At 40.9% G+C, this 15465-nt stretch overlaps 1 protein-coding gene across 3 annotated transcripts in view; it reads left to right on the plus strand.

The window, feature by feature from the left end:
• Positions 1–15465, plus strand: part of TSNARE1 (t-SNARE domain containing 1) — a 501884-nt gene that overhangs the window by 464220 nt on the left and 22199 nt on the right. The gene's annotated exons all lie outside the window — the stretch shown is intronic.

Genomic DNA, 15465 nt, shown 5'->3' on the forward strand with positions numbered 1-15465 from the left:
CACTCTCACCATAAAGAATTTCTTTCTAATATCTAATCTAAATCTCTCCTCTTTTAGCTTAAAATATTTTAAAATATTCCACCCTATTAAGTTTTTATCAGAACTTCAAGATAAATGGTCATTTAGCATTTTTGTTTGCCATTTCTCCTCACAAGAACAGTTGTTTGTTCAGCACTGGGATGAGTCTAACATCACGTTGCAGTGAAATCCAAAGATAGCACATCTCCAGTGGAAAGAGAAAGCAAAATCACTCCCACAAAATGAACTGACATTTCTATGTGTCAGTTGAAAGTTTTGTTATTCGATACAGACCAGATCATGGCTGGGATATGACAATCCACCTATTCTTTCTGAATCACCTATCATTGCTAATAGTACATCCTGTCAGAGATACTCAGACAAAATATATAGTGCATTATATAGGAGGCAGAGTAGAATCCATCTCTTTTTCTTTACAGTGATAGTTTAGAGAAACAAAGCTTATTTTACCAGTGAAATGCAAAGACACTCAGAGAAATGATACCAATTCTGCTCCCATTATGCAGTCCTGTGACTGATCAGAGGGCAGCTGTGAGGCTCTGGTGAGGGGTGATCATGGGGGGGTTTAACAACTCATCCATTTGCAGTTGAGATACACAGACAATGATGACATTGCATGGACAATGACAGGATTTCCTGCTGGAATTCAGCACATACTTATAGTTAAGGAATATAAACTGAAGCTGGGAGATTGGAGCAGAAGTAGAAGCATATTATTGCTTTGTGAATCACAGAATCATTAAGGTTGTAAAAGACGGTCAAGATCATTAAGTCCAATCTTCAACCAAATACCTCCATGCCCACTAAACCAGGTCATGAAGTTCCACATCTCCATTTCTGAACACTTCCAGGCACGGTGACTCTGCCCTGGGCATCTGTTCCAATGCCTGAACACCCTTCCAGTGAAAAAAAGTTTTCCTAATACCCAACCTGAATCTCCCCTGGGGAGATTCTTCCATGTAACAAGCCATTTCCCCTTGTCTTATGGCTTGTTACATGGAAGAAGGGACTGACGTCTAGCCTGAAACGACTTCTTTCAGAAAGTTGTAGAGAGTGAGAAGGTCCCCTTTGAGCCTCCTTTTCTCCAGGCTGAGCCCCCCAGCTCCCTCGGCTGCTCCTCATTACACTTGTGCTCCAGACCCTTCCCCAGCTCTGTTCCCTTCTCTGGACACACTCCAGCCCCTCAATGTCTTTTTTTGTCATGAGGGGCCCAGAGCTGGACACAGAGTTTGAGGTGAGGCCTCACCAGTGCCCAGCACAGAGGGACAATCACTGTCCTGGTCCTGCTGAGCACACTGTTACTGGTACAGCCCAGGTGCCATTGGCCTTCTTGCCTACCTGGGCACACCTGGCTCATGTTCAGTCACTGTCAACCAGCACCCCCAGGTCCTTTTCCTATGGGCAGCTTTCCAGCCCCTCTGCCTCAAGCTTGGAATGCTGAATGATTTGTTCACCTTGTTGTGACAAGGTGAAGACCTTGTCTTACAAAAGGAGACAAGAGAGGTTCTACTCTGCAGCTGAGCTCGAGAGAAACCCGAGTTAGCTCAACTTGGTCATGAACAGCTATTTCATTCCTGGACTGGGCCACTTGATCCAATTTAGAGATAATGTAGGTCTCTTTACCATGATTTTCCCAATTTGTTGTGTCTTCTCTTTCTGCAGTTCCATGTTCCTTTGTGCAAAGAAATGTGACAAAACCCACAAAGGGCTTGTAGCATTTCATTTTGCAAAAAGGAATCTAAGAGTGGATACAACTGCTCTCTAAAAGTCAGTCAAGAAGATGGATTCCTTTATGAGGGATGATCCAGCTGAGAAGAATTTGAAGATTCAATTTTTTATAACTGGAAATAAATCAATGCATTGCCCCAAATGCAAGTTCTCTTGTATATAATTTCTCTTCCTTTCTCACTCATGTGCTTGATACAGATCATTAGAGAGTCCAGGAATTGGGCTCTGTGTTCAAACACGTCGTTATTTTTGGTTGCTGTTTTTTGGGGGTTTTGGTTTTTTTTCTGCTTTTCAGTCCTGTTTCAAAAATGCTGAATGAGACCAGCAAAGGTTTAAACCAGCTTGTAGTGGGCAGTGAGACACACAGAGATCAGGAAGGATTAAATCTCTAAATGTCAAAGGGAGAGAAAAGAAGAGTTTCCCTTGCAATCCTGCCTGAGCATCCCATCATTCCCCGACACTTCTGCTGGTGAAACAGAGATTAGAAAATCTGCTCTACAGCCAAGTGTAGACTGCAGCAGGGAGATAAGTGAGCCAGAATAGCTGTTCAGGGTTCATTTGTTCAACTTCACTCATCCAGAACCTTTCTCATGGGGAAACGTAGGTCTCAATACAACTTTCAGTTTCTTCAGCTCTGCTCTGACTTTGCAAAGCACTCTCACAAATGAAGATCTATCCATTGCCATGTAGGAGGCTTCAGAGGATGGTTTCTTGGGTTCCGGGATGCAGCTGGGCTTACAACTGGGTTTCCACCATGAATTTATTCACTGTTGTCTCAGGTTAGATCTTGAGTTTTGATTCCTTGCTACTCTTAGTGAGAAAACCTTGAGAAGACAGAATGGAAGATTGTTGATTTTTATTCCAAATATAGTCTCCTTCCTTCTGAGTCAGTATGAATTGAACATTCTCAGGGAAAATGTGTTTTGCAGATTGACTCTTCCAACTGTTGGTCATTAAGAGATACTAGCACATATTCCCAGGACACATCATTATATTCTTTTTTAAATTCATTTAGAACTTTTAAAAATTTACCTTTAACTTCTATGATATGATCCAGTCCCTCGAGTGACAGAAAAGCTGCAGGTACTTAAAATCTGGTCTGATAAACTGAAGAAGGAGCAGTGCATGTGCATAGAAAAGTATAAATAATATCTGAGACACCTTCTTGTATGGGAAAAAGACTGAAGATGAAGTTAAAGGAGAGGAAATCTGTTATCACAGATAGTAAAATATTATCCTTTATTCCACTGGGAAGGGAGTTGCTTTTTAGCAATAAGCATAGTGGCATTCTGGATAGAGTGTGAGAGTGATGATTAATTGATGGCCTTGGGGTTTAAAACACTGAGAAAAATACCTCAGGGCATGAAGTACCAACTTCTTTCCCATCTAGGTCTGGTTTAGAAATTACTTTGCAGATGCTTTGCAGTGCTTTCTGCACAGAATCAAAAAATTTCATTTGAAAGAGTAAGAGAAGGAGCAATTAAATTTAATTTTTGGTATTTTTCAGTGACATCCTAGGTCCTGGTATTTTTGGGTGTTCTAGCATGAGAAGGTGGGGATTGCTGGTTTAGCACCTTCAGCGTGCTGGTTTCAAGGGTAATAGGAGGCCACAAAAAACAATTTAGGGGGTGGTGTAATAGTGAAACAACAATCAACCAAAACCCCTGTGCTGTGTTTCAAAGAGTATTAAAAAAACTTCAAAACATTTCTAGGCCTTAGGAAATGCAATTTGCTAATAGCCTGTAGTATAACGATTAAGGGGAAGTGACTGTAATTGTAAATTACCCTGTGCCACGTGGAAGGCACTAATACACTTAAAATACAGTAGTGCATACATCTATGACTAGTAATGAAGGTGATAATCACCTTATATCCACAAAGGAAATGATGTAATAAATCCTCTATAATGCAGTTTACAGGTTACCTTGGCAAGGGCACTTGAATCGACAAGCAGAGAACAGGCACTGCAATGGCTGCAGTGTAGATTATAATTAGGAGCATAAAATTCTAATGAAATGTTGTCCTAAGTGATATTGATTCCAATTTGGCCAAGAGCAGGATGATGTAATGATACTCAGGTTGGTTTGTTCACTAAGGAATCCAAGGAACACCAACACTACCCTTGCTGGGGCTCTTCAGCAAGAATTCCACCTTTTCCTTTACTAAAACTTACTTTCTGACTCCAATAAAAAGAAGAGGGAAAGGATCCTGCAAAGACTCCATTGCAGCAGAAGCAATTCTTCAGCTTTAATTAGCATAATTTGACCATTCCATGCAAAAGATGGGGTTGCTGAGCATCCAAGCTGAACAAACCCTCCCCAAAGTGCTCTCAATGTCACATTAATCTCACTTAGTGTGGGGGGCTGGAGATGTTTGGAAGAGGGTCCCTTTCAAGGGGCGCCATAAAGTGAGGAAGTGATGCCCGTGGTGTGTGGAGTTGTGGAAGAGAATTAAGGGCTGTATTGGGGGATCAGGATGGAAATCTGGATAAAAAAGAGCAAGGCAGACTGAATTTATAGCTCTGCAAAAGCAGTGGGAGATTTAGAGGCTGCCAATAGAAGCAGCAGAGTATCAAATAAAGGCTTACTTTTATTATAACCTTCATAAAAGTGGAAAATATAATAATAAGGAAAATGACAAGGAAAGACTGGAGGAGTTAGACCTTCTCTCCCTGAAGAAGGGAAGGCTCTTGACAGTATTCCAATATTTAAAGGGTACTCCAAAGAGGACAGAAGCTCTCTCTTCACCAGGAGGCACATGGAGAACAAGTTGTACCAGGCGAGGTTTCAGCTGGATAGAAGAAACAAATTATTTACAATGAGAACGATCAATCACTGGAACAACCTCCCCAGGGATGAGGGAGAGTCCCTATCACTGGAAGTTTTCAGTCTGCCCCTGGACATGGTGTTGGTTGGTCTCATCAAGGCTCCCTTTCCCAGGAAAGTTTGAATTAGATGATCCTTGAGGTTCATTCCAACCTGGACTGTTCTATGACTCTGTGATTCCAACGACACATGAGAAAGATTTCTAGTTATTGATTTAGCCCTATACCAAGAATATTCATTCTGAGATATTACATTACTCAGCTTCAGATTTCCAAATAATTTCATGTAAATTACTTTTATTCCAGTGTTGTCTGAGTATTGTTGATCCCAGCATCAGATTCATGTGGTTTTCAAGTAGTAACTGAACACAACTGCAAACACAAATTTGGAAAATTGATCATGTACTTTTCCAGTTCCATGATAGTCCCATAGATTTAATAAATTTATTAAAATACCAAAGAACTGGGGGTGCAGGTAAATATCATGTGTTTGTTGTCAAATAGAGGTCAGAATCCTAGTGGAGGTTTTATTTTTTCTTACATATGCCTTACACAAATGCCACTCATGCCATGTCAAGTAAAAACAGAGTCCAATTCTGCTGAAGTTCGTGGTTGCCTCTGAAAATGATGATTATTTTTACTCAGAGAAAATTTCATACACTGGGAAACATCAAGGCACATTGATGCCTATTTAGCCAGGCACACAAACCACCAAATTTGCAATGACCAGGAATAAAACAATATATGGGTTTTTGCGCCTTTTTTTTTAGTGTACTGTACCTTCAGTAGTTAAAAACAGCCCTGTACTCATTAAAACTGGAATTAAAACATTTTGGAAGTGAAAGCATGTACTGCTAGGATTGAAGCAGTGCAGATCTTAATTCTTAGTGACTTCCCTTTTAAAAGATGAGTCCTACATTGATTACCTCTAATGAAACTCTTGTTATTCCACCACTGACAGCACTGAGGCAACAGGAATATCTCAGTGATCCAGTCAGTGCTCACAACTCAGGTTTTTGCACTTCAGAAGAGGCTCCTGCGCAGCAGAAAAATAAACTCAGCCTGATGTTATAAAACCCATCAGATGTTTTAAGGCAAGGTTTGGATGAGCAAAACAATGTGGGTTTCAGTTGTCTGTGTGTACAGGGTAAGCAGAGTGACTGCAGGACTGGAGATCAGATCCTTGGAGCTTTACTGAAATTGCATCCCTGTCTGTTTATCTGGCTTTATATCAGCACAACTTTGCAATTCCATATGCTATTTGTTATCTGGGGGTTTGTCATATCCTCTGCTTTGCTCTTATTCTGTCTCTCTCTGTTCTCCTTTTGTGGGCCTTCCTCAGCCTGGCCGGTGTAAGTTCAGTGTTACAAACCTTAAATGACAATCCAGCAGGATCATGTCTCAAAGGAATGCTCAGCAGTGCTGGATAAGTGAAGCGCAGCAAAAAAAGGGCTTTTAAGCAACTGAGCAGAGGGTCAGATCCAGAAAATCAGAGCCCAAAATACACAGGCAAGAACAAGGGGTCAGCACAGGGTATTTTGTTTCCACAGTGTCCTGCTTTCACATCCACAGTTTGAAGAAGTTATCACAGTGTAAGAGAGAAGGTTGATAACTAATAATGAGGAGAATATCAGAAACAAAGGAGATCAGAAACAAGGTGATTAATTTTCATGCTGAAGGGAATTATGAGCCTTAGCTGTGCTGTGCATGATACTCTTGCAGGGAGTGAGGTAAAATTGTTGCTGACAGAGAATTCTTCAGATTGTTTGGAACTAAAGAGCTTTCAAACAACCTCAATGACTGCACAAAATAATAAAATTCCCTGTTGACAAAAACAAGTCCAGGTGCATTGGAAAAAAATTATGGAAGCCATGTGGACATATTGTCACAATTTGAATTAGTCATTCCTGCTTAGGAAGGGGATTGTAAAGTCATCACCTGTAAATGCCAGCTCAGTGTTCAGTGGCAGCCAAAAGGGCAAATGTAATGATGGGAATTATTTGAAAATAGTTTGAGAACAAACCAGAAAACATCATTGAGCTGGCCTGTAAAATCACAGTGTGCTCTGATACAGGAGCTGCTGCCAGAATAATTGCTGTGCCTCTGGAAGTTACAGCAACATGAAACAGGATAGAAAGGAAGGCAACGATGCTGGTCACAGATATGGAATGATTCCCATGCAAAACCTTTGGATGGTGAAGCTGCTTGCTCAGATCCAAGCGTGGGCACAGCTGCTCTCCATGGGCACCTCCTGGGCTGCCACATACAGGTGTGTCATGCAGACACAGCCAGGGAAAGGAGAGTGCCTTGGACACTGTAGCATGTGTTTGACTGAACTAGCAGGACTCTGCAGCAGGGTTAACTGCAGAATTACTTGGTTTGCTGATTCCTTTTATTGCTGCACTTTGTTTTTATTCTTTCTCAAGTGGAACAGAAAAGGACAGGATAGAAATGTCGCTCTAAGTTCAGGAAAAGTGCTGGTGCTCAGATCCTTGCTGGGAAAAATGCCAGCATCCCACTCAAGCAATATCTTTTCACTTTAAGAACACTCTTTAGGAACTGGGGGAAGAGTGCAAACCAATGAATGCCCAATGCAGGACAGCACACTGTGCATCTTCTTTATGCATAGGAAGAAAAAAACCCTTCCCAAAATCATAAATTCCTGAGTTCACTCGGTGGTAAAGGGGAGCTCTTTTATTTCTCTAGGATTATGGTTCTTGCAAGTGCTCTCCTCACAGAACTTTGTAGCTTCTCCATCATTGGTTATTACTGCAGTGCAACCTGCAAAGCTGCTTAAATTCACAAATACCTCAGGTAGGAACAGAGGGATTGGAAATCTGGGAGGGTGTTGGAGCCCAGAAGGCTTTGGGGTTCAGGAGGGATCACAGAGTGTTTTTCCACCTCAGTCTGCAGCTGATGTGTCTGCCTAGATGTTGTTTGACATGCTGGTGGTCTCCAGATAACGTCTGCAGTCCCAGTTATTTTGGCAGATACATAAACATGGTCTTGTGTACCCATGTGGTTTTCTTCTGAGTTTTAGGGCTTATTTGTGTAGGGGATCTGCACTGAGTGAGTCAGCAGGAATAGAAAGATTTTAACAAAAAGAAGAGAACTTGAAAGATCCAAATCAAATATAAAATGCTCTAAGTAATTGGTTTCAAGTGAGAAAAAGATTGTGGTTTTGTACCTTGCAAATCTTCCTCCAAACACCTAATGCCAACATCATAGTTGTCATCAACTGATCTGCATCTTATTTGGAAACAATTGCAGTTTGGAATATCTATGGGAGTAAGATAAGCCTCTCACCTCTGTCCAATGATATTCCTGTCTCAGCTGAGGGCTACCCCTGAAGCACTTAAAAGAGGCTTTCATTGCTATTACCTATCCTAATTTATTTCAGATGTTAATAAGGGGTAAATTAAAAGACCTGACACTAAAACAAAAACCAAGAAACCCCCACTGACGTCTGGAAATTAAACCCAACATGTCCCACCATGGCTTTTCCCAGTGATAGAGCACAGATCAGATGCCACCCAGAGTGACACCTGCTTGGGCACCAGGTCAGGTCTTGTGACCTTGGAAGTAAATGGCAAAACTCAAGTTATTTCACTGGGGAAGAGAAGACTGAGGTAGAAAAATAGTAGAGGGATGTCTGAAGCAGGATGCTGTAGAGAAAAGGTGTCAGCTTTTTGAATTATGTAGTGAAGATGGTTTGTAGGACATCTGGAGTAGCCTGGGAGGTGTCAAGGATGCTCTGTAGCAAATCCTGCTTTAAATGATTCCTGATAACGTCGGAGCTGACACATCAAACTGCAGAATTGCACCCAGGCACAGCAAAAAGTACATCTGCCTGCCCCGATTGCAGTGAGTGCAGAAATAAGGAATGGAGATTACAGCTAAAAACTGTTGTGGTGCAGTGAATTTAAAACTGGGGATCATCCACAGGTCAATTTGTAGGACTGATCCCAAGAAATTGTCCAATAGAAGGTTTTTGAACTTCAGGGTATGAAGGGAATTCTGTTTTTATCTGATACTGTGCTTTTAGCCCCTGTAGGAATCTCTCCCTCCAGACACATTGGGGTGATGCAAGGCAAGAAGAAAAGTATTTTTTCATCATTTAATTCTTTAGTTTACTCAAGTTTGCTAGAAAAAGTTTTCCAGTATGAAAACCTACTGATACCATTATGTTTTATTTTTATCATTTTTTATTTTTATCAATTTTATTTTTATTAATTTTTAATCAATTTTTATTTCATCATTAAAGTGTATTCTGGGCATTAATGAGTGTCAAGCCAAACCAAAGTTTTTAAATAAAACTGTTAGAAGACCACAAAGCAAATGCAAGACCTTACGTCAAACTAACTTCTTCCGTTTAATATTAATTTCTTCCATTTCTAAACTTTGAAATTTTAAATGGAAATAAAACTGTTTAGCTTTCTAATTCCTTCTATTCACTTTTGAAAATATCTAAGTATAGATTTTATCCTCCTGTTTCTTTTACTTTATATTTTTTATTTATTTTATTTTTGTCAAAACCCCAGTGCCTTTTCTGCTGTTGTTAAGAGATCTTGGTTTATTTTTGTTTTCATCCACAAATTCAGAATCAAAACACATTTTTGACCTCTAGGTCTCCCTTCTTGTATATGTTTGTCCTTCAAATAGTAAGACATAAACATTTTGTCTTGAAACATTTTATACTTCTCCAGCCAGGTAACACAAGGGAAAGGATGAGAAAAAAACCCTGAACTTCAGTATAATAAAATTTCATGTTTAGGGACTAAAAATTCAGGGGGATTAATGTGAGACCTTCAGTGAAGAACTGAAGAGGAAAAACATTGCATGTAAAATAACCAAGGCCATGGCTCTGTAGGTCTTATAGAGTGAAGTCCACCAGCCAGACAATTTTGGTCCATCCTACACTGTTTTTCTTCTCACTCCTGTCTGCAGACAGTGGGATGGAAATTTGGCATCTTCTCTCTTAATGCATTTAAATGAACATATTTAAAACCACATTTCTTTATCAGAATAGATTCTTCAGCTCTTTCCTCTTCTTCAGTCTCTTGGAATAAGACAAAGCAGAAGGGGATCTGCAATGAGGGGAAGAACAGTAAGATTATTTAAGATTATAAATTTCCATTCTAAATAAATTTAAGCATTGCATTCCAAAAGACATCTGGGCTTCACGAGAAACCCCTGGGCTTAAGGAGAAGGGAAGACAGAAGAAGAATCCAAAGTTAATTTTGTCTTTATTGATTTGGCTTTATGTTTGTGCCCACCAAAAGCCCCTGCTTTGGTGTGTAGGTGTAGTGTTGATTTTAATGGGTAAGACCTCCAGCATGTAGGAGGAGTAGGGAAGAGCCTCCTGATGCCTTTCTCTGCAGCACCCCATCCCAAGGGATTGATTGTGCTGCCCCCACAGTGGTGCAGCTCCCATGACTGTTTTCCACAGCCTGGGAAAAAAGGGGTATCCCAAATCCATCCCAGTGCACAGTAGGAACACCCAAAGTCAACCCAGTCTCCTTGCCATGGACACAGATTAGGGTGAAGTAATGGATTAGGAGAAGTGCTGCCAGGAAAGGAGGCAAAAGTGAAAAACTGAGGAAGTTTTCCAACTTTTTTCTCACTACATTTTCCAAGGTAGTGAGAAAAATTTTGCTCCAGATCATGATTCAATGTATATTTGAATAAAATATATGATTCTACTTTCTGGTTCAGAAAAGTTCTTTTACATGTGCCTAACTCTGGTCATTTAAATTACATCAGTGATATCAGGGTTTAATATAAGTGTCATTAGGTCTATATCTGAAGAAAGAAGTTCATGAAAATTCCAAGGGAAACATGAAGCTTAGTCTTCTGAGCAGGATCTTAGCAGACTATTTTGTAGAGAAGGAAAAGCAGAGCAACAACACAATGCACTTTTGATAAATTGCTTTGCTGAAATAGAGGCCACAAGCTGTCCACACCATTCAGTGTGTCTTTCAAGACATCCTAAGTCACATCCTCTTTTTTCACATCCTGAACTGCTAATTTATATATCAGAGAAAACTGCATAGAATCACAGAATCATAGAATCGATTGGGTTGGAAAAGACCTCTGAGATCATCAAGTCCAACCCTTGGTTCAACTCCAGTCCCTTTACCAGATCATGGCACTCAGTGCCACGGCCAAGCTCAGTTTAAAAATCTCCAGGGATGGGGAATCCACCCCCTCTCTGGGCAGCCCATTCCAATGCCTGAGCACTCTCTCTGCAAAGAATTTTTTTCTGATCTCCAACTTCAATTTCCCCTGGCAGAGCTTAAGCCCATCGTGCCCCCTTGTCCTATTGCTGAGTGCCTGGGAGAAGAGACCAACCCCCACCTGGCCAGAACTTCCCTTCAGGGAGTTCTAGACAGTGCTGAGGTCACCTCTGAGCCTCCTCTTCTCCAGGCTAAACACCCCCAGCTCCCTCAGCCTCTCCCCATATATATATGTGTGTGTGTGTGTGTGTGTGTGCAGGTATTTCACCTGTGAGGAAGAAAGTGTTATCAAAGCTCAAGACACTCATGAGTAGTTAAGTGTCTCACCTGAGGTCACACAGGACTCCAAGCTGCCTCTCAAAGTCAGGTACTTAAACCTTTGAGACACACACCTCTAGAGAATTTATCACTTGGCATCTCTCCACATGATCTCTGCCAGACTTGTTGGTTCCTTTAACCATCAAGGCCTCCCAGGAATGGTGATGAGACCATAGACTGGCTCTGGAGAGGCTGCAAAGTGACTGCGACCGAATTGAACTTTCCAGCGTTGAGAAGGTGATAGTGCTTTCATCTGAATCTCTGCAGCAAGGCTCCTGTGGAGCATCTCTAGAAAAAGTGCTGCTCAATTTCTCCTAACCTGCTTCCCTGGCAGGAGACAGATGAAAGAACCTTCTCTTTCTATGAAGACATCTTTGAAGGCTCTCGTTAGCTGGTGGAAGCTCCTGTCAGTGGCAGGATCTCAACTGCTGAGCTCCCAACTTCTGCTCTAATGGCTTAACTTTCATATGGATCTTCTCACAGTTCATCCTGGCATGGGTTGTTCTTTTTTGTGAGAGCTGTAATGGATGAGGCAGTCTGAGAGAAGGGGGTGTGTGGTCCTGTCCCCACTGACTTGATACTTTGCAGTGTTCCTTGAAGATTCTGGTAGGTCCATATTCTAGAGAGTCCTACAATTATAGAACGGTTTGATTTGGAGGGGACCTTGGAGATCGTCTTGTTCCAACACCCATCATGGGCAGGGACACCTTCCTCTAGACCAGCTGCTCAGAGCCCCTTCCAACCTGGCCTTGAGCACTTAGTGAGGGAATCATAAGGGCATGACAGTCTGTCTTATTATTTTGTTAATAAAAGTCTGTACATTTATCAAAAATGTCCAAAATAACTTTTGTGATGTTTATTGAACTGGTGAAATATCAAAGAACCACAGAATAGAATCATAGAATCACTAAGGCTGGAAAAAGATCCAACCATTAACCCAGCATGTCTCTGTTCACCACTAAACCATGTCCCCAAGTGCCACATCTGCATGCCTTTTGAACACTTCTGTGAATGGTTATCCTATCACTTCCCTGGGCAACCTGTTTCAATGTTTGATAACCCTTTCAGTGAAGAGATTTTTCCTAATATTCAATCCAAACCTTCCCTGACGCAACTTGAGGCTGTTTCCTCTTGTCCCGGCCTTTGTTACTTGGTAGAAGAGACCACCCCTCACCTGACTGCAACCTCCTTTCAGGTGGTTGTAGAGAGCAATAAGGTCCCTCCTGAGCCTTCTTTTCTCCAGGTTAAATACCCCCAGATATCTCAGGACATGCTTGAATGTCCATTGGGAAGTGTTTTTACTAAGTGACAGTTCCCCATTTCCAGCACCACAAAGATACTTTTTCAGAAGGTCACAAAATGCTGTGTTTGGGGTTCAACAACACTAATATATTGGAACCACTGACTTCCAGTAACAACTGACTCCACCAACATGAAGTGTAAGAAGCCCCTGAAGGCACATCCCATGGTGTGGTACCTGACACACTGGGAGAAGTGATGAGCCTTCAGCAGTTGGCTGCAAAGCAAGATGAGCCTCACGAAGGAGGAACAGCCAGCTGTGGAATTAAGACTAATCCTTTCCCAAACTGGAACCTAATGGGAAAGGAGCTCTTTGGCATTCAGATTTAAATAGGGCAGTCCAAAAAATGTGTGGCTTGGTGTAAAGCACATAAAAAAACCCCAAAGAGACCCAGTTCTCATTCATGTCTGAATGGAGCTTTTTGCATTCACCTCTTGGCTTTCAGTGTGGTCTGGTGGTGCTTTAAAATGAAACAATACTTGACACGTGGGAGTTACTACTTTTCCACATATATGTACCTTGAATTTTATCTGTTAAGGAAAAATAATCTATATATGCAAAGGTATAGAACATTAAAGAACTATTGGTTTTAAAAATAAACTGTTTAATGGTTAGCAAACATGAAAAATTAATATTGTCTATATATATTACTTCAGTTCTCTTTTGTATATATTTTCATATTCTATAAACTTTACTAATCTAAGGAACACCACATTGACACAAGATGGTGAGTGGTCAGTGAACAACATTTCTCCCTCTCATCTGCACAAACACATGGTCAGAGGTCTAATTTACTGCACAGCAGTCAAATCTTGTCCAGAATGTAAAGTTAATCACTTCATTGAGAGCATCTACGTCTCACTTGACCACAGCACATCACAATTTATCTCCCAAAACATCCCTTTTATGTGCGAAGGCATTTTGTTTGGATTTTATGAATGACGACCTGAAGTGAGACGTGTTACTATCAGAAGTGATTGGTGGCATTTGGATGCTAAATTCTTCTTGCTTATGGACTGTTTTATTAGAGAGCTGAACTGGATGACAGTCTGTAGGTTCAGAACAGGTCATAGCAGCAGATGTGCATGCCCAGAAGCTTTGCAGATACCCAAAGATTTGGATGATTGCTCACCCTGTAAGGGCAAGTCAAGGGAAGCATGGAAGAGGAATTCCCTTCACCTCCTGTGAGCTTGTGGGATGAATGCAGGACCAACTGTATGGATCATGCAGGTGACATTCCTAAAGAATTTTAAATTCCTGACAAATTTAGAAGTGGGCATCCTTGTGCTTACATAGAAAAACACAACCCTGCATCTTGGCCAAATGTATTTTTCAGATGAATGAAAAGAGCAATATTCTTGATGCCATTGCCAGTATTTGAAAAATGGGTACATGAGAATTTCTCGGGAAATCGTCTCAAGAATATTTTTGGCTTGTGGATGAAAAAAAAAAAAAGCAAAATTTAATCAGTTTACTGAGTTTGCATCGCTATATAAGGTGATCTGTGGTAATCAGCAAGAAAAGAATGACCCTCATTGAAAGGGAGGTAAAGCTGCACATGATGTTTCAAGCATTTCTGGCAGTAGTAATTCTGGGTAAGCTCATTGGAATGGTTATGTGCCCCCTTATGGCCTCATCAATGAGGCCATTAAAGCTGAGGTTATTTCCAGCAATGGATACACTGGCACATTACAAACTTGGGAGTAGAAGAAGAGAATGAAAAAAAAATAAATGAAAAAAAAAAGAAAGTCAGCAAAACAGAGAGAAAAAGAAGAGAAAAAAAAATGCCAGAAGTTTGACAGAGCCAATTCATTCCTCCTGCTGTTCAGAGATAACCAGTGATCGAATAGCCCCGATAAACCGGGTGACAGTGGAGATAAATCCTTGGGGAGCAGAAATTCAAGCTCAAAAAAAATGTAAGCAACTTGAACATAAAAGGTGGGAACACTGTGCTGTCTAATTATAGAATAAATGCATGCAAAACAAATGGTGCTAAAGCACATGGGTCACTCTTCAACAGCTGTTGCAACAGAATTTTTTAGCTTTATATTATCCACTTATGTGATAAAAAGCTAATTCTGTCATCTGCTTGTTGTGCAGCTCTTTGTGAGCCATTTGAACTCCTTGTGGCTCCAAATGCCTGCAAGGACCCTTAAACTGCCTCTTCCATTGACCATCTGATACCAAAACACAGCAAAATTCCTCTGGGATGGAAACCTGGGAATGTCGTTCCCTAACTCAGGCAAAGTTCCTGTTACAGCTCCTTGTCCCTGGAATTGTACATTGGTAGTGGGAACAGGAGTGTTGCAAAGTCCTTCTGGCCTCTATCAAAAGAGTGGTTATCTTTTCTGAGTTTAAGAATTTTACCTTTTCTTTTCAAACTCCTTTGATTGTGGAAATACTTGAATTTGTAGCTTTTCCTTGCACTGTGACTCCCAGTCTGGGGGGAGAAGCATTTTATGCAATGTCTGACTCACTCAGGCCTGCATCAAATCTTATCAGAGCAAGGCATAAGGGTAAATAGCCGAAAAAATTCCCTTAAAATAAGAATATTCAAACTTCACAAGACTCGAGAGTGGAACAATATCTGTAGGGTCATCAGGCTGCCACAGTAGAGCCCTGATGCTGTGGGGAGAGGCTCCTGTCTGGCCAAGGAGCTGTTGGGAAGTGATTTGTCTAGTTTTGTTATAAATATATCTCACTGCAGGATTTTCACCTCTCTCCTCTTCCTAGAACATTATTGATTTACGTGTCAACTTTTATTCAGCCCACAACCTCTTTGGCTTGGGTTGGACTGAGAACACAGCAGAGGAGCATCCCTGAGCTCTGATGCAGATATTCAGAATAAAATGCAGAGAACTCTAAATATAAGATGAAAATACTTCCTCCAGCACCTTGACCAAATTACCATTTCATACTAATTGCTAATTCCCAAACTTGGGGTTTAAAATTATTAACAGTGAAGGTGTGATATCCTTATAATTTTTTTAAAATGTTTTGGAATGAAGATGGATAACATT

The sequence above is a fragment of the Pithys albifrons genome, chromosome 4 (genome assembly GCF_047495875.1).
Source record: "Pithys albifrons albifrons isolate INPA30051 chromosome 4, PitAlb_v1, whole genome shotgun sequence".
Lineage (NCBI taxonomy): Eukaryota > Metazoa > Chordata > Aves > Passeriformes > Thamnophilidae > Pithys > Pithys albifrons.